Source organism: Canis lupus, chromosome 16 (assembly GCF_003254725.2).
Source record: "Canis lupus dingo isolate Sandy chromosome 16, ASM325472v2, whole genome shotgun sequence".
Lineage (NCBI taxonomy): Eukaryota > Metazoa > Chordata > Mammalia > Carnivora > Canidae > Canis > Canis lupus.
The window spans coordinates 55004251-55024816 of record NC_064258.1 but is presented as its reverse complement, the minus strand read 5'-3'; the positions used below and the strand labels follow the sequence as shown (position 1 = coordinate 55024816).

The 20566-nt window shown below is 44.6% G+C and overlaps 1 protein-coding gene and 1 pseudogene across 3 annotated transcripts in view; one reads left to right on the top strand and one right to left on the bottom strand.

Moving 5' to 3' along the window:
- The window catches only part of LOC112651150 (zinc finger protein 705A-like), a 29083-nt gene extending 18416 nt beyond the window's left edge, over positions 1-10667 (bottom strand). For 2 of the 3 annotated variants that reach the window (XM_035700001.2, XM_025434075.3), the window contains exon 1: positions 10463-10655. The gene's annotated coding sequence lies outside the window, so the exon portion shown is untranslated. Of the gene's footprint in view, positions 1-10462 lie in introns of all 3 variants that reach the window. The other variant, XM_025434073.3, reaches the window with a different exon arrangement.
- Positions 10668-10747: 80 nt separating this feature from the next.
- On the top strand, positions 10748-20566 carry LOC112651151 (proteasome subunit beta type-4-like; annotated as a pseudogene).

The window sequence follows — 20566 nt, the reverse complement described above, 5'->3', positions numbered from 1 at the left end:
AGGGAAAACAACTTGGCAAAGCCTCAGAACTTCCAAAAATAATATAAAAACCATCTAAAAGAGACCATATTGGGAGGTACAAGAGGTACAAGAGAGGAAAAGAGATACTGCTAAAAATCACTCAATGTTGCTGACAGGCTTAAAATGAGCAAAAGAAAAGAGGATTAAGTAATAACTATTGAAAGCTGTGAAAGATAAGCCCACAACCTATAAAATCCATGTTACTGGTAAAGATTACAAAGGAAATTGTATAACAATAATAAAGAAGTATTAAGTAATACAAAAAGGAATTTGTGAGTTTGTGGAAACCCAGTTTAGAAAAAACATATATAAAGCAATACAAAACAAAACTACCCCCAAAGAGTCTGTAATTCAAAGACGAAGAATGATTTGAGGATCATTGTAAAAACTCAAGTGAGATATGAGACAATATTCACTGTACAAAATGTGATCATGGAGAAAGCCTACAAAATCTTCAGAGAAACCAACTGTGACCCTTAATCTTATAACCAAGTGAATTCTTCCTCAACTAGCACAAGAGATGCATTTAGAGAAAATCTGTGTGTAAGTATATAACTCATAGATGAATTAGCAATAATTTAACTAACAGTTAATAATTTAACTTAACACAGTCTCTGTGCCAAGGACAAAAAAGGACCCATACTATGAAAAAATGACTGATATCTATACCAATTCACTTGTCTTTCCTTCCCTTTCAGAACTGCAATCTGGAAAAATGATGTTATTAAGTGAGCTTCCTAGAATCCCAACACCAGTGATGGGCCATTCCAGGTGCTAGGGAGATAGTTTACAAGGTAGCATAAACAAAATAGTCTTGCCTTCTTGCCTCCTACCTTTTTAGCAATACACAAATTGGAAAGCAAAGGCACGGAGTACCAGTATAAGCTTTAAATATGAAGTAAGTATAAAACCAAATCTGTCTTTCAAATTAATACTATAAATGAAAAAAAGCTTTCAAATCCAACCTTTCGTAATCTTTAACATCCAAAGCTATTCAGAAAAGGTGAAAATAGAATGAAGTTTATAATTACTGTAAATTTTATATATGAAAGCATCATACCTTTATAGCACACATGGTCCCTTGCATACAAAAGGTTTGTGCAAGGATGGAGGAAAACCTCACGTTTTTAAAAAAGGAATCTGCAAAGTCCCTATACACAATAAAATAAGACTGGAAAATAACGACAACCACAGAAGACATGTAATGCCAACTGAAAATTAAATGGAAAGTTTCTCTTTTAAAATAAAATTAACAATTTTTTTAAATGTACATTATGAACAATTTTTAATATATAAAAGAACCAATGGTACAAACTTAAAGCAATATTCATGGAAAATTTTATCTTAAGTATTTGATTAAAGATTAAAATAAATGGTGTAAACATCTACCTCAAGAAGATGGAAGCTGAATAAGCATGAAAATCTGCAATACACATTATGATGCAACAAGCATAAATTATGTTACTAATGTGGAGAAAGGAGTGTTAGGGCACTGGACAGAGTACTTTCAATAATACATCAAGAATTTATTAGTTAACTGGAGGAGGAGTTAAGATGGCAGAGAAGTAGGAGGACCCTGAGCTTGCCTCCTCCCTGGAACACAGCGAGATAATTCTCAAATCATTCTGAACACCCAATAACTCAATCAAAGGTCTGAGAGAACAAAAACTGCAAGTCTACAAGCAGCAAAGAAACGCCCTATTGGAAGGCAGGAGGTGCAGAGGTTGCTTGGTAGAGGTGCAGCTGTGGATGCGGCGCAGGGAGAGAGCCTGCCCGCTGAGGCTCCTGCAAAGTGTTAGAAGCAGTAGGGGCAAAATCAGAACTTTTGGAAATCTGCCACTGTGGAGACACTCCTGGCTTGAAGGTGCTCGGGTGGCAGAGCGAGGGCGGAATCCCAGGAGTGACAGGGTGGTCTGAGATCCCCTGGGTCGCTGGAAGAAGGGGTGGTGCCAAGGTGCGGCGCTGCTGCAGACACAGGAGCCAGGGAGCTGGCCGAGAGCAGCGGGTCCTAGCGCCCGCTTTCTGCTACAGGTGCTCATGCCACCGCTTTCCTGGGACCTAAGGGCACCCCCCCCCCCGCCCCCAACGAGGGTCCACAGTGAGTCCTTGCAATTTAGACTTTGGAAACTGGCTCACATGCCTGAGATGAAAGGGATCGGATGCAGGAACCAGGGTTCAGATGGAAATGGGGTCACATCTAGGGGGACTGCTTGCTCTTCTGGGAGGGCTCCCTGAAGAGCAGGGGCCTGGACTTTCATCTCCGAGGCTACAGAGCAGGGCACCACCAGCTGCATCCCGCCCATCAGTGCTGAAAGTCTTCAGGCAGCAAAACAGCGCCACAGAGTGGAGGCGGGAAGCCCTACACCTCGTCCTGCCCCCAGAGGATGGCACCCTCTACTAGGTCCCACTGTACTTACTGATCATGGAGAGTTGCAGAGCTTCAGCTCCAGGGGGAAGGGGCTCAAGCTGCCTTTTTACATTTATTTTTTCATTTTCTTGTATCTTCCAATTCCTGCTTTTATTTTTTATTTTCATTCTTATTTTTCTTGAGATTTTATTTGAGAGAGAGAGTGAGAGAGTGCACACAAGGGAGAGAAAGAAGCAGACTCCCTGCTGAACAGGGAGCCTGATGTGGGGCTCAATCCCAGGACCTAAGCACTTAACCAACCAAGCCACCCAGGCACCCCTTAATTCTTAGTTTAATATATATACTTTTTTGTATACTTTTTGTTTTTTATTTTGGGATCTAGATTCTTTTCACAAGTAAAATAAAACATGCCCATGATCTAGGTCTTTGTTTTGTTTTTCTTTTTCTTTTCTTTTTTTTAAATTATTACTATTCTTTTTTCTCTTTCTTCTTTTCTGTTCTGGACAAAATGACAAGCTGGAAGAATTTACCCCAAAAGAAAGAACACGAGAAGAACTCACAGCCAGGGATTTAATCTACATACATATATATATATATATATATATATATATATATATATATATATATATATATGTAAGACATCTAAACTCGAATTTAAAACAATTATAAGGAAAGTAGCTCAACTTGAAGAAAACATAGAAGACACTAGAGAATCCCTTATTGCCAAGACAAAAAAAAAAAAAAAAAGTCTAGTCAGGTCAAAATTTAAAATGCTATAACTGAAATGCAAACACAAATGGAGGCCATAAAAGGAAGATGGATGAAGCAGAGGAGTGACTCATTGATACAGAAAATCAAATTATGGAAAATAATGAAGCTGGAAAGGGGAGGTAAAGAAAGGTAATGGACCATGAAGGCAGACTTAGGGAACTCAGCAACTTATTAAAACATAATAACATTTGTATCACAGGAATCCCAGAAGATCAAGAGAGAGATAAAGGATCAGAAGGCTTATTTGAACAAATTATAGCTGAAAATGTCTCATCTGGGGAAGGACACAGACATCAAAATCCAAGAATTACAGATAATTCCTATTAAATTCAAAAGCCAGCCATCATCAAAGCATATCATAGTCGAATTCACAAAATACACAGACAAGGACAGAATTCTAAAAGCAGCAAGAGAAGAAAGGTCTTTAACTTATAAGGCAAGATAGATCATGTTCATAGGGATCTGTCCACAGGAACTAGTAGGCCAGAATGGAGTGGAAGGACATAAATGGACAAATATGCAGCCAAGAATTCTTTATCCAGCAAGGCTGTCATTCAGAATAGAAGGAAAGGCAGAGTTTTCCAGACAACAACGAAAGGAGTTCCTAACCACCAACCCAGCCCTGCAAGAAATTTTAAGGGGGACTCTCTGAATGGAGGAAAAAAAAAAAAAAAGACTAAAAGCAACAAAGACTATAAAGGACCACAGAACATCACTAGAAACCCCAACTCTACTGGTAACACAATGACACTAAATTCATAACGCTCAATAATCACTCTGAATGTAAATGGATTGAATGTATCAATCAAAAGACACCGGGTATCAGAATGGATTAAAAAAAAAAAGAAGAAGACCCATCTATATGCTCCTACAAGAGACTCATTTTAGACCTAAAGACACCTGCAGATTGAAAGTGATATATAGAAACAAACAAAAAAGCCCAGAATGGCTCAAGGAAGCTAAGAGCTGGTTCTTCACACCTCTGTCTAGACTTATCAAAAAGAAAAATGACTCAAAAAGATAAAACCATGAATGAGAGGAGAGGTCACAACCAACACCACAGAAATACAAACAGAATAGTATGAAAGATCATATGCTAACAAACTGGGTAACCTAGAACTGAATAACTTCACAGAAACGTACAAACTAACAAAACTGAAATAGGAATAAACAGGAAATTTGAATAGGCCCAGAACCAGAAAAGAAATTGAATCAGTAATAAAAAATTTCCCAACAAAAGGCCAGGGCTGGATGGATTCCCAGAAGAATTTACCAGATATCTAAAGAAAATTAATACCTATCCTTTACAAACTGTTCCAAAAAATAGAAATGGAAGGAAAACTTCTGAACACACCCAGCTAAGCCAGCCTTACTTTGACTCCAAAACCAGAGAAAGATCCCACTAAAAAGGAAAATTACAGGCCAATATGACTGATGAAGATACAAAAATTCTCACTAAAATACTAACACTGAATTCAACAGTACATTAAAAGAATTATTTACCATGATCAAGTGGGATTTATTCCTGGACTGCAGGTGGTGTTCAATATTTGCAAATCAATGTGATACCCTTGATACCCTATATTAATAAAGGAAAGGATAAAAACCATATGATCCTGTCAATAGATGCAGAAAAAGCACTTGACAAAATCAAGCACTTGACAATTTCTGTTAAAATCCCTCAACAAAGGAGCAGCTGAGACATACCTCAACATCATAAAGGCCATATACGAAAGACCCACAGCATCATTCTCAATGGGGAAAAACTGGGGGTGTTTCCCAGGAAAAGGACAAGGATGTCCAGTTTCACCATTACTATTTAACAAAGTATTGGAAATCGTAGCCTCAGCAATCAGACAGCAACAACAACAAAAAATAAAAGGTATTCAAACTGGCAAGAAAGTAATAGCCTCAGCAATCAGAAAATAAAAAGAAATAAAAGGTATCCAAATTGGCAAGGAAGAAATCAAACTTTCACTATTTGCAGAGGACGTGATACTCTATGTAGAAAATCTGAAAGACTCCACCACACATACACACACACACACACACACACAATGTTACAACTCATACATGAATTCAGCAAAGTCACAGATTATAAAATAATGTGCAGAAATCTGTTGCCTTTCTATACACCAGTAACAAAACAGCAGGAAAAGGTATCAGGGAATCTATCGCATTTACAATTGCACCAAAAACAGTAGAATACCTAAGAATAAATCTAAATAAAGAAGTAAAAGATCTGTACCCTAAAAACTACAAAACATTTATGAAAGAAATTGAGGGAGACACAAAAAAATTTAAAAACATTCCATGCTCATGGATTGGAAGAGCACATGCTCATAGACTGGAAGAGCAAACATTGTTAAAATGTCTATAGTACCCAAAGCAACCTACACATTTAATGTAATCCCTATCAAAATACCACAAACATTTTTTACAGAGCTAGAACAAACCTAAAATTTGTATGGAACCACAAAAGACCTTGAATAGCCAAAGCAATTGTGAAAAAGAGAAACAAAGCTGGAGGCATTAGAATTGTGGCTTTCAGGCTATATAACAAAGCCGTAATCATCAACACAGTAATGGCCGTGGCACAAAAACAGACACACAGATCAATGGAACAGAAGAGAGAACCCAGAAGTCGACCCACAACTGTATGGTCACCTCGTCTTCTACAAAGCAGAAAGAATACCCAATGTAAAAAAGACAGTCTCTTCAATAAATGGTATTGGGGAAAGTAGCAACATACAGAAGAATGAAACTGCTGGGCCACTTTTTACACTGTACACAAAAATAAATTCAAAGTGGATGAAAGACCTTGATATGAGACAGGAAACCATCAAATTCTTCATGGATGAAAGACCTTGATGTGAGACAGGAAACCATCAAATTCTTCGAGAAGATCACAGGCAGAAACCTCTGACCTCAGCCACAGCAACTTCTTACTTAGACACGTCATTACAGACAAGGGAAAGAAAAGCAAAAATGAACTATTGGGACTTCATCAAGATAAAAAGCTTCTGCAGAGTGAAGATAACAATCAACAAAACTTAAAAAAAGCATATAGAATGGAGAAAATTATTTGCAAACAACCTACTGGATAAAGGGTTAGTATCCAAAATCTACAAAAACCGTATCAAACTTAACACCCAAAAAACAACTGAGTTTAGAAATGGGCAGAAGACATGAATAGACACTTTTCCAAAGAAGACATCCAGATGGCTAACAGACATATGAAAAGATGCTCAACATCACTCACCATCAGGGAAATACAAATCAAAACCACCATGAAATACCACCTCACATCTGTCAGAGTGGCTAAAATTAACAACACAAGAAACAGGTATTGGTGAGAATGTGGAGAAAGAGGAACCTGCTTGCACGTTGATGGGAATGCCAACTGGTACAGCCACTCTAGAGAACAATATGGAGGCAGTTCCTCATAAAGTTAAAAATGGAACTACCTCATGATCCAGCAATTGCACTACTAGGTATTTACCCAAAGGATACAAAACTACAGATCTGAAGGGGGACATGCACACCAATGTTTACAGCAGCATTATCAACAATAGCCAAACTGGAGAGAGCACAAATGTCCATCAACTGATGAGTGGATAAAGATGTGTAATATATATATATATACACACACACACACACACACACACAATATATATATATTACACACACACACACACACACACAATGGAATACTTCTCAGCTATCAAAAAAGAAAGAAAAAAAAACAAGGAATCTTGCCACTTGCAACAAGGTGGATGGAACTAGAATGTATTATGCTAAATGAAATCAGAGAAAAATAAATGCCATATAATCTCACTCATATGTGGAATTTAAGAAAGAGATGAACATATGGGAAGGAAAAAAAGGAGAGGGAAACAAGCCATAAGAGGCTCAACAATAGAGAAGAAAGGGTTGATGGAGGGAAGTGGGTGAGGGATGGATTAGATGGGTGATGAGTATTAAGGAGGTTACTTGTTATGATGAGCACTGGGTGTTATATGTTAGTAAAGAAGCACTGAATTCTACTTGAGAAACCAATATTGCACAGTATGTTAACTAAAAGTGTAAATTTAAAAATAATTTATTAAAATAGAAAGTCAACCTTATACTTTATTTTTTTGGCTAATGGGTAATAAATAAAATATTAACACAACACAGTGTAGTAAATAGCTTCATCAGCATCTCATTCACAACTGAATTAGACATTTCTGAGGCTGCAGAAATAAAATCTTCTGGCTTAAAAAAAAAAATTCTAGGTCTTGAAATAATTCCAATAAGGAACACAGTATCTCAAGCCATTCTGGTCATTTCTCAAAAATACCTGGCAATTCTATTAGGTTTTGTATGTCGATTCTAACTTCCATGTAAAATAAATGCTATTTCAAACCTTTGCTATGACAGATGAATTTCCATAGACTTGTCTTTCCTCTAAATTCATCAGATGGTTGGTAACTTATTTCACAAATGAGGTAGGTAATTTTGGAGGTAGATGCTTTTAACCATGAAAGTATTCCTGGACTCACATCCCATGTTTATGCCGTCTTTCCCATAACAGGTGAGGAATTATTGTTAATCTCAGCTAGGTTTTTTTTTTTTTTTTTTAATCTCTAACGTTATGTTTGGGTCCTGTCATTTCCTGCCATATCATGAATTTTGTTATTACTTATAAACTAACAACTTTATCCTCCATTTGATCCATTCTCTTAGCACTTAAATGTTATGCTGTTATTTTCCAATATGAAATTTGAATTAAAAAAAAAGGAAAGAAAGCGTTACTGGGCTACTTTTATGTCTAGCTGCTGCCTTCTTGTCTCCTTTAATCCAGGGGGAAGGTGGGGTCCTTTCAGCATTTCTCCGCATCTCACTCTAGCTCATCCCACTCTAGTCTTTTTTTGGGAGCGGGGTCGCCATTAGTTCATGGGCATCATTCTTGCTGACATAAATTGACGGACAAGTCTCCTGAACGTTCTATGTCCTGTTCTGACAGGTCTGTGCTGAGAGGGCAGACTCAGGGAGGATGTCCTACGACTGTCCGACCCTCTAGAAAAAACAGCTGTCAAAATCATGGGATAAGGCCACGCCTATTACCTCGAAAAAATGTACAAACTTGAGTAACACCTGCTTGGGTGGCTCAGTCAATTAAACATCCGAGTCTTGATTTAGGCTTAGGTCATGATCTCCAGGTTGTGAGACTGAGCTCCAAGTCAGGCTCTGCATTCCGCAGAGTCTGCTTTAGATTCTCTCCTCTCCCTCTGCCCCTCCCCTCTCCCCTCACAAGTGCATGCATGTTCCCTCAAATAAATAGATCTTTAAAAACATGTATAAACTTTAAGTATACTTATCAGAGAGGGCTTGGAAATGAAGGAACCAACTGTTGAACTTTATAAACTTTATAAACTGTTGAACTTCCTTGAGTAAAAGGAAGCAAGAGGAAACTGACAATTCAAATTTTACAGATCAAGAAGATAATTAGTAAAAGTTAAAAGAAGATTAGAAGATTAAGTAATGAAACAACAAAACATTGACAGAAATTGAGAGAAATCATTGACAGAAATCAAAACATTGACAGAAATCAATTAAGTCTCGAAAGAAGAATCAAGAAATTAAAAAGGACACACAAAAAGCTGCTTTCTCAGGCAAGCTCAGTCTTGACAAGTCACTCCTGAGTGTGGAGATGACTTTAGGGGCTCGGAATCAACCTAACACTTTCCTGTACTGCAGCCACACACACAGGGAGGAATTTGCCACGTGGGGAGGGCAGTCCTCTGCTGTTCACCGACAGTGCGGACTCGGACATCCAACACCTATGTGAAAATCAACAGGTGGGTTTTTCTGCCTGTTGTTTCAGAACGCTCTCCTATTGTAGGCGAGCCCACGCATCTGGGGGTGCAGTGAGTGTATGAAGTGGACTGACCTCTGGAAGGGACCCCACGGTCTCTGCTGGGACCTGCTGAGCACAGAGTCGGAACAGACACTTCACACCTCCTGCCCCCGAGCTGCTCAGACTGCCTTCCATTTGGGGAGCCCTAAGGGCAGACAGCACTCTGACTCCCCCTCCAGGCTCCCTTCCCAGAGTCACAGCGCCTCCTGCCTCCTCCTCTTACTGGGGGATGCTTTTGTTCCATGCTTGCTTTAAAACATCTGGATCCTTTCCTGATGTCAAGCTGCCTTGTGGCTCCCTGCGTGTGTCGAGGTGGGCAGGTGAAGCCAGTAGAGGGAACAGCACCATCTTCGCAGAGATGGCTGGGCCTACAGGGGATCCCGTGGCAGGGTTTGCCCTCCACACCCCTGCCCCACAAACGACAGAGCGTGTGTCTCATACTCCTGAGCAAGAGCGCTTCTCATTCATGCTTTTTTTTTTTTTAATCACAATCTCAAATATTTTATTCTTCTTTTCCAGAACATCCTATTAAACTATCAAAAACAAAAACAAAACATGAGATTAAGAAGACCTAATTAGTAGGACTGGAGAACATGAAAGAAGGTCAGCAGTGGAACCACCTGAGTAACTTCCTCAGTGATGAACGGATGGGCTCGCTCTCCAGAGTCCCCCCGGGCACTCGAGCTCCCCCTGGGTCACTCGGGGGCGGGGAGGGGAGGGCAAAGGGAACGGAAACACACTGCACTGTCCGCTTAGGGCAGGACGTCAGCAGGGGAGGAAGATGATGATGTGGACTAGCTGCTTACACTAAATTCCCGCTGTTGATTTAAAGAGGAGTGAGTAGCAGCATCTTCACCGAGGCCGCACGGACGAGAGTGGCCCGCTGCTGCTGACAGGAGCACCGAAGGGGGTGTCCAGGACAACAGGCTGCAAAACCCCGGGGACCTCATCGTCGGGATCGGACACAGAGCGTTTTAAAAAAGGGAGTGAGGAGTTGGAAATCAAAAACAAAACTCCAAAAATAAAATAAAATAAAATAAATGAATTTGGGGTCCCCCCCACCCCGGCCCTGCGCATCCCTTTAGTCACTTTTCTTCCAGGGCTTCCAGCCCGGGTCACACACACCGTCTTGCTCGGTCCAGGCCCATCCGACCCGCTTCCCTAAACGGATCTCCCCCCGCCCCCCCGCCCAGTGTCCCGGGGTCTCCCTGGTCTCCCCCTGCCCCCCCGAAGATGCCCCTGCCCAGGAAGTGCACACTTCTCGGGGGCTCGTCAGGAACGCGAGCGCAGGCGGGCAGGCACAGCCGGCGGGGCTGGGGGCGGGGGTGTCACCGGGGCTCCCCGAGGAGGGGCGCGGAGGGAGGGGTCCCGGGGCGCGGCCGGCCTGGGAACCAGCTTACCGGAAGCAGACGCGGACCCAGGGCTGGGCGGGGCTCCCCGCGGGCGGGGCGGGCGGAGCTGGGGGGGCTGGAAGGCTCGCGAGGCCCCGCGCTCCGGGCGTGGAGGACGCAACGCTGGGGGCATCCACGTGCGAGCTGCAGCCACAAGCGCTGAGCCTCCAGCGAGGACGCCCTTCCGTCCGGGAAATCTGCTTCCGGGTCGGCCGGAAACGGCGAGCTCGGGTGGGGCGGGGCCTGGGCGGAGAGGGCTGTGCTGCGCGTGCGCGTGCCTTCGCCACGCCCCCCGGGGCGCTTCCGGTCTGCGCCTACCTACTTCCGCTCGCAGAGCCCGGCACGGCGCTTTAGCGTCCAGGTGGGTGTGCGGGGACCTCGGTGCGGAGATGGGGGCGTCGGGATGCCTGCATCCCCCACGTGAAATGCTGGTGCCCTTTTCTGTGGGGCGAGTGTGGACTCCGAACTGGCCTGGGCGGCCCCGGCTGGGGCGGTGAGGACGGACCGCCGAGGCACAACATCTGCGGAAGATGGAGACGTTCACGTGCCTTTGAGAAGGACGTGCCTGACATCGCCAGGTGCCCGAGTTACTAAATTTCACGTTTTTCGCTATCTTTATTCGGGAGCCACCTGAACGAGCGTTTTTAGTTTTGAAAAAAGTCAGATTTTTTTGAATATTTTATTTATTCATTCATGACAGGCACAGACAGAGAGAGAGAGAGGCAGGCTCCATGCAAGGAGCCCCGACTTGGGACTCGATCCCGGGTCCCCAGGATCACGCCCCCTGGGCCCAAGGTGGTGCTAAACCGCTGAGCCACCCGGGCTGCCCGAAAAAGTCAGATTTTTTATTTAATCTTCTGTTTTTGTTTTCTGTTTCCGAATGTTTTGTGTCAAGTGTGGGAGAAGTCTTGGGTTTTCATTCCTTCCGTGTGTGTTCTCTGACAAGAACACTAAAAAGCACTGGATTTTCAAATTTCAGTCGCATCTCGTATACCCTTAATAAATATTAACGGGGAATGTGTGAGTGGAAAAAAAAAATCTCCTTTTCTCTCTCCTTTGTAGATTCTCAAGTTCCTGCTGGAGGAGACTCGGCAAGACTAAATCACAACTATTCATGCAGCAGAATTTTCTCAAAGATGAATCCAAAAGAAGTCGTCTTCTGGTTTTCCAATAACCTAACACAGATTTCTCCGACTTTCACATTTGCTTGTAAATATTGAATGTCGGGACCCATGGAGGTAAATTCTGGAAAGGGAATGTTCTCGTAGGCAGAGAGCACTAAACGCTGTGCGGTTCTTGTGGAGGGAGTGGGGGGGGAGCCTTTCCCACAGGGCCTCTGGGTCTCTCAGCGCAGAGATCACTTAACCTGGGTGATCTCACCTCGCTTGTCTCCGATCTGTGGGGAGCTGGACACACATTAAGGAGGGCTGTATATGATTTGGGGTCAAGGAATCCAGGTACCTGAACCTCTCGCCTCTCTCTTTAGGTAGAAGTCAAGTGATACAGTCCTGCCAGTGTAAACCATCCAGCCTCCAACCCACCTTCTCCATCAAATCTTAAGCGTTTGCACATAGCATGCTTAGGGGGCTGAAAGTCGACTGATGTGATAATGGAGTGCATGGAGGATGTGTATTGTTTGGAAGTTCTCTACGAAAAAACGAGCTCGTAAGATAAGATGGCGTCTTAGTAGACTAAGGTCTGCCCACATCTCTAAACCATGTTTGCCTGGCTGAGAATTAGGTCCAATGAAAGCTGAAGAGTGAAAAGAAAGTGTGTATTGGAGTATAATTTTTTTTAATATTTATTTATTCATGGAAGACAGAGAGAGAGAGGCAGACACAGGTAGAGGGAGATGCAGGCTCCATGCAGGGAGCCGGATGTGGGACTCGATCCTGGATCTCCAGGATCACGCCCTGGGCCGAAGGCAGGAACTAAACTGCTGAGCCACCCAGGGATCCCTAATTATTTCTATCTATGTTTTTGTTATTATTACAATGAAAAGGTATTTTCCAGTCATTCCATAGGAAAATGCCTTAACTGAAGAACGAGTTGCTTTTTCAGGAACTGATGCAGCCAAAAATAATCATTGACTATAGGATGGCATTTGGAATAGGGTCACTCTGATGGCCTGATGGGTAGACGGCCCCTCTAGAGTGGAATGCATGTGTGTAAGAGAACCTGTGTCTCCATCATCCCTGGGATGATGCCCTCCCACCTTGGGGGGCGGGGGGGGTCTCTGGTTCCTGTACATGTGACTATTGAGGGCCCTGAATATCCTGACATCTGAAGGAGCCTCCAGTTGAGAGCAGATTTGTGCTGTGAGCCAAACCTGGGAGCTATTGGGGAATGAAGCAGTTTCTCTCTTGGGTTTAGGAGGGTGGAATGAAGGAGCTTGAGCTTGGAGATTCTGATTCCCCTTCCTGGGGAGTTGACCACACGAGGGGGTAGAAAGTGTGAAGTTTGTAATTATGGTGTCCCCTGGTGTTGAGACTTTTTCTTAGCCTTTTGTCCTGAAATTCTGCTGAGATCTTTGGAATGCTCAAACATCATTTATCTCATTTTTTTCATGGTAAAAATAAGTTCCTGTGTGGATATATATATTAATACTCTAAACATGCATGTTGAAAGTGAAGAAAGCACAACCCAGAGGCACACAGACCATGTGTTTGTGATGAAAATGCACTCTCCAGCCATGTTCCAGGCCAGTCCTTCCAAATGGTCTTCCTGAGATCTGACAATGAATGGTGGAGCTCCGGGTTCATGACAGCTCCCTCATTCCAGCCTCCTAGGAGCCAGCCCCTCATCCTCATAGACTCTGAAGTCCTTATGTCTTAAAGCTTTCTGAGGAGCGCTGGGATCTAAGCTGATGTAGATAATTGTGAGGAAGCTTCTGACTGCATGTTCACCCTCTCCAGCCTTTTCAGGAGGACAAGAGCAGTTCCTACATCCATGAATATATTTGGAAAAGTGTAGTGATTCTGGAGGGCCAAGGATGCCCTCTCTGGGCCATCCTGGCCAGCACAATGTGTTCCTGGTCCCTTGGGATGCCCCTGACAGCACGTGTACCAGCAGGGACAGTAAGTGTATATGTCAGAGGGGAGCCCTCAGTAATCATCTTTGCTATTCATTTAATGAAAGGTAGCAGATAATTTTTTTGTTAGTGGCATTTGAGGCAATTTTATAAGATATTAATATTGTGTAGCCTAGAACACAGGAAAAAATTCCTGATGCATTGATATCTCCATAAAAACCTCCATTATTAAGGACAGAGGATCTATTGATCTGTAATAATTTTCTAAAGCACAATTTATCTACGTTCTTTCTAACCACGGAAGTCTATGAATTCAATACCATCTGCATGTAGAACACAAACACTCTTATTTCTGGATGCAAATAAACAGACTCGTCTCCAAACAGACTCGTCTCCAAATACAAAATCCCAAATCTAACCAAGGCCAGGCAAAATATACATATGCCTGCAGTCCCGGATGCACATACTTATCCCATATACCCTCCATCCAAACCACAGGTGTGTAATAAACAGTGCTAAAAGCTATGTAGATGGCCCAGCCCATTGCTCCTTAAAAACAGGCTGCTGAACTTACTTTGACAACCTGCCAAAAATTTAACTTAAATTAACTCAATACCAGTAGAAAACATGAAAACAAAACCCCTACCCGTCATATCATGGGAATATATTCCACACTGAAGTCTTCAAAGTCGCTGAACATGGGTCTCCTATTGCAAAAACAAACATCCCATGCCCATCATCACCTAACTTTCCAGACACCACAACTGGCAAGTCCTCAGACCCAGCAATAGGCTCAGTCCTCTCCAGAAATCTTGCAATAGAGGCCTACAACCCAAAGCCCAGTGTACACTAATGCACACTGAGTACAATGTCGCATGAACACACGCAGAAAGACAGTTCCCCCTCCCCCACATGCCTAGCCTACTCCAGACCATGTCACAAAATATTTCCTGTATATGGGTTCACCCTGGAATGTTGTCTCGACTACCTACTGGCATGAGTGTATGCAAAAATAAATCTGTCTTCATCATCCATGAATGATATGTGTGTGCATGTTCATGTATAAACACTTGTACAGAGATTACTGGGATACATCCAGAGACCTCTTAACCCTTCTTATTATTCCTCTTGTTAACCCCTGGCACTCTCCCAGACATGGGACTTTGCCAATGTGCATTTCCACCTGAGCAGGGATATCCCTGGTTGAATGGCTGAGCAGGTGGTTTTCCTGTTCAGGATTTCCTATTCTGTATTTTGACTAGCAAATCATGACAGCATTGAAAAGCAGAGGGGATTCTAGTCTCCTGAGGATGGATTCAGGCTTTGGCCAGTACTTTTCTGGAGGAATTTCCCTGGTCTAAGGCATATTCGTTTGGTGTGTCTTTTTTCCACATGTTCCTCCGACTCAAGAACTTTGATGTAGGAATCTCTTTCAGGCAATGAAACCATTCCTTTCTCTCTGAATGGGCAGCAGTGTTCTTTACCTTCTTCCAGAAACTGCAGATTTTTCTAAGTTCATTTTTGAGCTCTCAGGGCCACCACTGTATGCATTTGTGTCCTAGGACTGCATGAACCTCTGGAAATTTTCTAAGTACCTTAGGCATGCAGGCCTGGAGCTCAACTGCAAGTCCCAGAGAGGGCTCTCTGCCAGTCTGAGCAAACTCAGAATTTTCTATGTCCTGTATGGTAGTCCTAGAACCGCAGGTGCTGGCCTGTTTGGCCCCCTGCTAGTGAGGTAGTACCAAGGATCATGCCTTCCAACAGGCTTTGGTGAACGCATGGTATGATGATACTGTTAACATAATGGGTTTCAGGGAAACTAAATGGCAGAAGGCTAGCCAGGAGGTGAGATCTGACGTAGAGCTGGGGGCTCCATGCCCTCTGTAGGCAGGGCTTCTGAGGCTGGAGGGGATAGCAGGGGTCTGGTCACTACTTCCTGGTTGGGAGCCCTACCCAGCCATCCATGTGACAGAACTACTGAAAGCTTCTGAGTGCCTGTGGTAGGCAGGACCTGGACCAGTGTCTCTTACCAATGCTTGGTAGCCGTGTGTTCCAGAGCTGGCACACAGGGCCCTACTTTCACTGGTAGCCTCATGTGGCTTCTTTTCTTTTCCCCGCTACTGCCTTCCCTTGCCATCACAGACCACATTTCATGGTGCAGTCCTAGGACTCTGTCTCCAAACTATACCGTGAACCTCTATGTCGGTACATTGTTGTATACTCCGAGAAATCCATTCTCAATCTCCATCGCTTTACCTTAATATTATCTTCATGAAAGTGATTAATATTTGTGTCGTTAAGATCATCATTGTGACTGTTACTGTTGTCATTCACTATTATTATGGTTCCTATCACGGATCTTTTGTGTGATTGTTGATATATGATGTTGTATAAAGTTTCTCAGTTTGTGAAGTCTATCCAGTCTACTGAAGACTATCCAAAGGGAACCCGAAGACATGCACACACCCAGGACCTCCGGGCTCCCTGTGTACCGCCTGATGCTAATTCAAAGGATGGGTCTCCTGAACTATTCCAAGCTTCCTCTGGATGCAGGGACCTACTCATACCAGCAGGGGAGACTTGGAAAGGACACCCTGGTCTTATCTTAGGCTCTGGAAAGTATTAGACACCTCCCCCAAATGCCAGAAACTCTATATGCACACCTGCAGCCCCCAGAGAAGACTTCCTTGCACCAACTGGCCACCTAAAGATTTTCTAAGTAAACTCAGGATTACAAACCCCTCCCACTGGCAGCAATGGCTCTTGAATGGCTTTTGTTACCAACTGAGATTTACGGTTTCTTTAAAAATCAGCTCAGCAACCAGGAGCCCCTGCTTTGTCACTGGCAGTGGCAGGAAAGGGCCTCCCTACTCACCAGAGCCTCTGCAGAATTTTCAAAATCTGTTCAAGAACCCATGGCAAAAGATGCACACAGCCTCCCAGAATTCCTGAGCTTCTAGAAATTTCCTAAGTCTCCTCCAATGTCCAGGGATAGCTGGAGTAACACGAAAAGGCACTGAAAGGGTGACTGGCCTGTTGGAGCAAACACAGAATCTTCTAGGAAGCCTGGGAACCACTGGTTTCAGCCATTTCCACTCTCACAGGTAGGAGAGAATGAAGGGTGACCCCCTCCAGCAGCTCTTGGAGGAGATACAAGTACCCAGATACATCAGTCCTGAAGGTCCTGGAAGTGCAGACAGTAGAAGAGCAGCCAGATGGTTTGGGATGACACAATACTGGCGGCTGCTTCTTTGTCATAAGTCTGTGCTTCTGGGTGCCAGGTGCTGAGTCTGGAGACCTCCCTTGTTGGGAGGAACCCTGCCACAACAGCCAGCTGTCTCCTCTCCTGAAAGCTACCAGGTATTGGCTGGCATGGAGACCCAGGACTAGGGGTACCTTAAAGGTTCCCCGTAAGCCTTGTAATGCGAGGCTCACTCAGGAGTCCTTGTGTTTACACATGCCCACCTCCAAGCGGATTTTCTTATCATTCTGGCTCTTCATCTTTGCCTTCTGGGACTCTAAACTACCCCATGAGGCCCAATACTTGTACCTGTTATTCACTAAGGGGAATCTGTTCTCTGTCCCAAGTCCATAGGTTTAGTATCATTGCCAATAGCGTCAATAGACAATGATCATCATTCTTGTTGATATTCACCAGTTTTTATTGTGACCACTGTCATTACCATTATGATGGAGGTTCTCTTTTACAGCAACGAATATATTTTCTGTATCATGAAGGGTGTCTGGTTGCCAGAGATGACTGTGAGTGTCACCAACAGACGCAGGTGCACAGCTGCTGTGAGGATCCTGTTGTACCAGCGATTGTCCTTTCACAGGAGGAGCTCCTGAATGATTCCACGGCCTTGACCTGAGGTAATGAAGTCACACCTAGAAAGGCACCCTATGCCCTCTTGATGAGACTTTGGAAAAATTTACATGTCCCTTTAGGGGCCTAGCGATGGCTTTTGGCAGCCTGCAAGTCCTAACAAGGACACCTTTGGCCAGTCAGATCCACTTAAAAATATTCTGAGGCACCGTAGGGGTCTGGTAACCCCTCTTGCTGGCTGCCAGTGAAGGACAGGGGTAAAACCAAAGTGTTTCAGTGATGCTGTGAGGACACAGAAACCTGTGATGACTGCCCGCGGAAGGTGCCACAGCAGCCTGTCTCACTAGTTTCGGTCATTTTGGAGGCCAGGGATTGCCACTGCCCAAACTGGAGGCATAGGGGCAACTGGACCTTATAGAAATGTTCTAAGTTACAGCGTCCCAGCAGCCTTAGTATCTTCCACTTCCCTCAGCTCAGAGCCAGGGAGACAGCACTGACAAAAACCCAGGCGTAATGAGGACGTCTTAAGATCACCAGAGCTGCTGGAAACATCCCCAGTGCCTTCAGTGGCCCAGAAATCCTGTTACCATGCTGGAAGGCACAGAAATGTCCATCTGCCCACCTGAGCCACCGCAGGGCTTTCTAAGTCCTGCGGGAAGCCCACAGTGATGTATAAGTCAACAGCAGAAGAATAATCCATAATAAGAAAAAGGGATGAGGGAACCTGGGTGGTTCAGTCAGTTGAGTGTCTGCCTTCAGCTCAGGTCATGATTTCAGGGTCCTGGGATCGAGCCCCATGGTGGGCTCCCTGCTCAGTGGGGACCTGCTTCTCCCTCTGCCTCCATCCTGTTAGTACTCTTTCTCTCACACTGTGTCTCTCTCAAATAAGTAAATAAGTAAATAAATAAATAAATGAATGAATAAATAAAATCTTTAAAAAGAAAGATGAATATTATTACTAAGAAAATATTTGTAATAATTAACAAATGATAACATAATGTTTATAGTAATAAAGTTAGCTAATGGGGAATCCCCTGTACTCATGAAACACATGATTGGCAAGGGACCAATTCTTGCCTAATGGGATATTTTGATGCCAGGGTCCAAGGTCTGCATAAAGAAAAAAACAATTAAGGCTGAAAGTAGCAGCAGAGGAGAATAGAGACCAGAGGAGGAGGAGGACAAAGGTGAATGTGAGAACGCTTGCACAAACTCCAGGTGGATGTTGTAAAGGAGATGGAGGGACTTTAGTCCTGAGTCTGCCCATCATTCCACACCCACCGGATTTCAGAAGTTTCACCCCCTGGGTGGTGTGGCTGGGCTCCACACAGGGAAGGCAGGACTCCAGATCCAGATCGACACCCCCTTTGTAGAAGCCTCAGCTGTACCTGCTTTCAGCCCCAGCATCGCCTCAGCCATCGCTGCCTGGATGCCCTTCTGCCAGCTTTCCCCCCACAGAACCCTGGGGGTCTCGTTTGGGGGTCGGCAGGGGCAACTCAGCCTAGGGGGCTATAGGAAGGTGTCCACAGCGGTGGTTCCTGGTCCAGCAGGGGGCGACAGGCCACCACGAGTGGTTCAAGGACTCCCTGCCCCACTCAACACTGCCCTTGCTCATGCTGAATGGTCAGGAGCTGCATGCCTTCCTGTGCAGGACCAGCATTTCCAGAACACCTGAAGGTACTTAGAATGTTTCCAGAGGCTCAGGCAGGCCGAGGACACACTGAGTGCCTCGGGTGTTGGCAATGGCAGCTTCTGGGCTCTGAGCCGATACCAAATTCTAAGGAGGCACATGCTTGTCTAGCCTTGCCAGGACAGTAGGGCCGCACCCAGGACCTTGAGGAGACTTAGAATTTTGTGATGGGTCTTCACCGCCAGAACAAGAGGTTGCTGGCACCCTGAGGGGCACTTGTACATTTTCAGGAGCTCAGCAGCTCCAGAGTCGTCCTGCCAGATACCCTCTGTGCCTGCAGAAGAGTCTCAGGAATGCCATGGTTGTCACCCCGTGACTCGCTATTGCTTGCAGTCACGGATCCTGTGCCCCTGAGGGGATTTAGAGAATTTTGTGGTGACTTTGAGGTGCCAAGGAGACCCTCATTGGGGCTTACAGCCTCGCAAATCTGGTTACTGGGTCCTCGAGGGTTTTTCTGCATTCTTCAGAGGCTCAGCTGGGACAAGGACACCCTGGCAGTAGAATGAGAACAGGGGAGCAGCTTGTAGATGTGTGTCTGTAATCCCCTTCAGTAAATCTTGCAGCCTTTATAAATAGGGAACCTCTGCTCAGTGTTGCATGACTGCCCCAGAAATGATCCAAGGTTAGAAAGGTGATCATAAAGGTTAATGATGAATGGCAATCAAAACTACCATGCTAATGAACAGAATAACAGAAATATTGGCGATTTTAATAAGGATAAGTAATATTAAGCTAAGGAAATGGAGCTTATATACATAAGATGTACATGTGGCCGGATGGTGATTGATGAGCTGTTGGGAGACGGACACAGCTATAGCCCTAGAGGGCCATGGACAGCCATTGCTCCAAGATGAAGCCCCCGTGGAACACCAGGGTCCCTGGGGGCTACGCTGACAGAGAGAGCCTCCTCCGTTATGTGGACAGGCTTGGCTGTAGCTTCTGAGGCCCCTTCGCTGGCCACGGGTTATGGTACATACTTGGCTCAGCCTCTGCTGCGAGAAGTTCTGGAGAAGCAGCCAGTCCTGAGCCAGACTGAGGCCCGAGGGCTAGGGACCGCCGCTTGCGAGTGCTGTATTATCGAGGTGCCCGCCCCATAACCGGTTTCAAATTGCCACAGTCACCGGAAAAGGTGTTGAAATTGAGGGACCACCCTCCGCAGAGACCAGCTGGGAGGTTGCTCACATGGTCAGTGGTTCTGAATGAAATCCAGGTGCATTATCCAGAACTGAAGTTGTCCCTTCTTCTAACTTTGAACTTGGCTGGTTCAAAGGTCTACTTTTCTATTGTAAAATAAATTCTTTGAAATGCAAAAAAAAAAAAAGCCATCATTTTCAGCTTTGCCTCCATGGCTTTCATCTTTGCGGTGACACTTGGGTTAGACACTTCCCTCTGAGTGAAGGAAAAGCACCGAGCAGCTGGGGGTGGGCTGGGGTCGGAGTCGCAGGACGCACCATGCGGTGTGTCCCATGGTTGCAAACGTGAGCCACAGGAGGGTGACCCTTGGGGTTGGGGGGGGGTGCTGGCAAACAGAGTCCGGCGCAGGGACCCCTTAAGGAGAAGAGCATC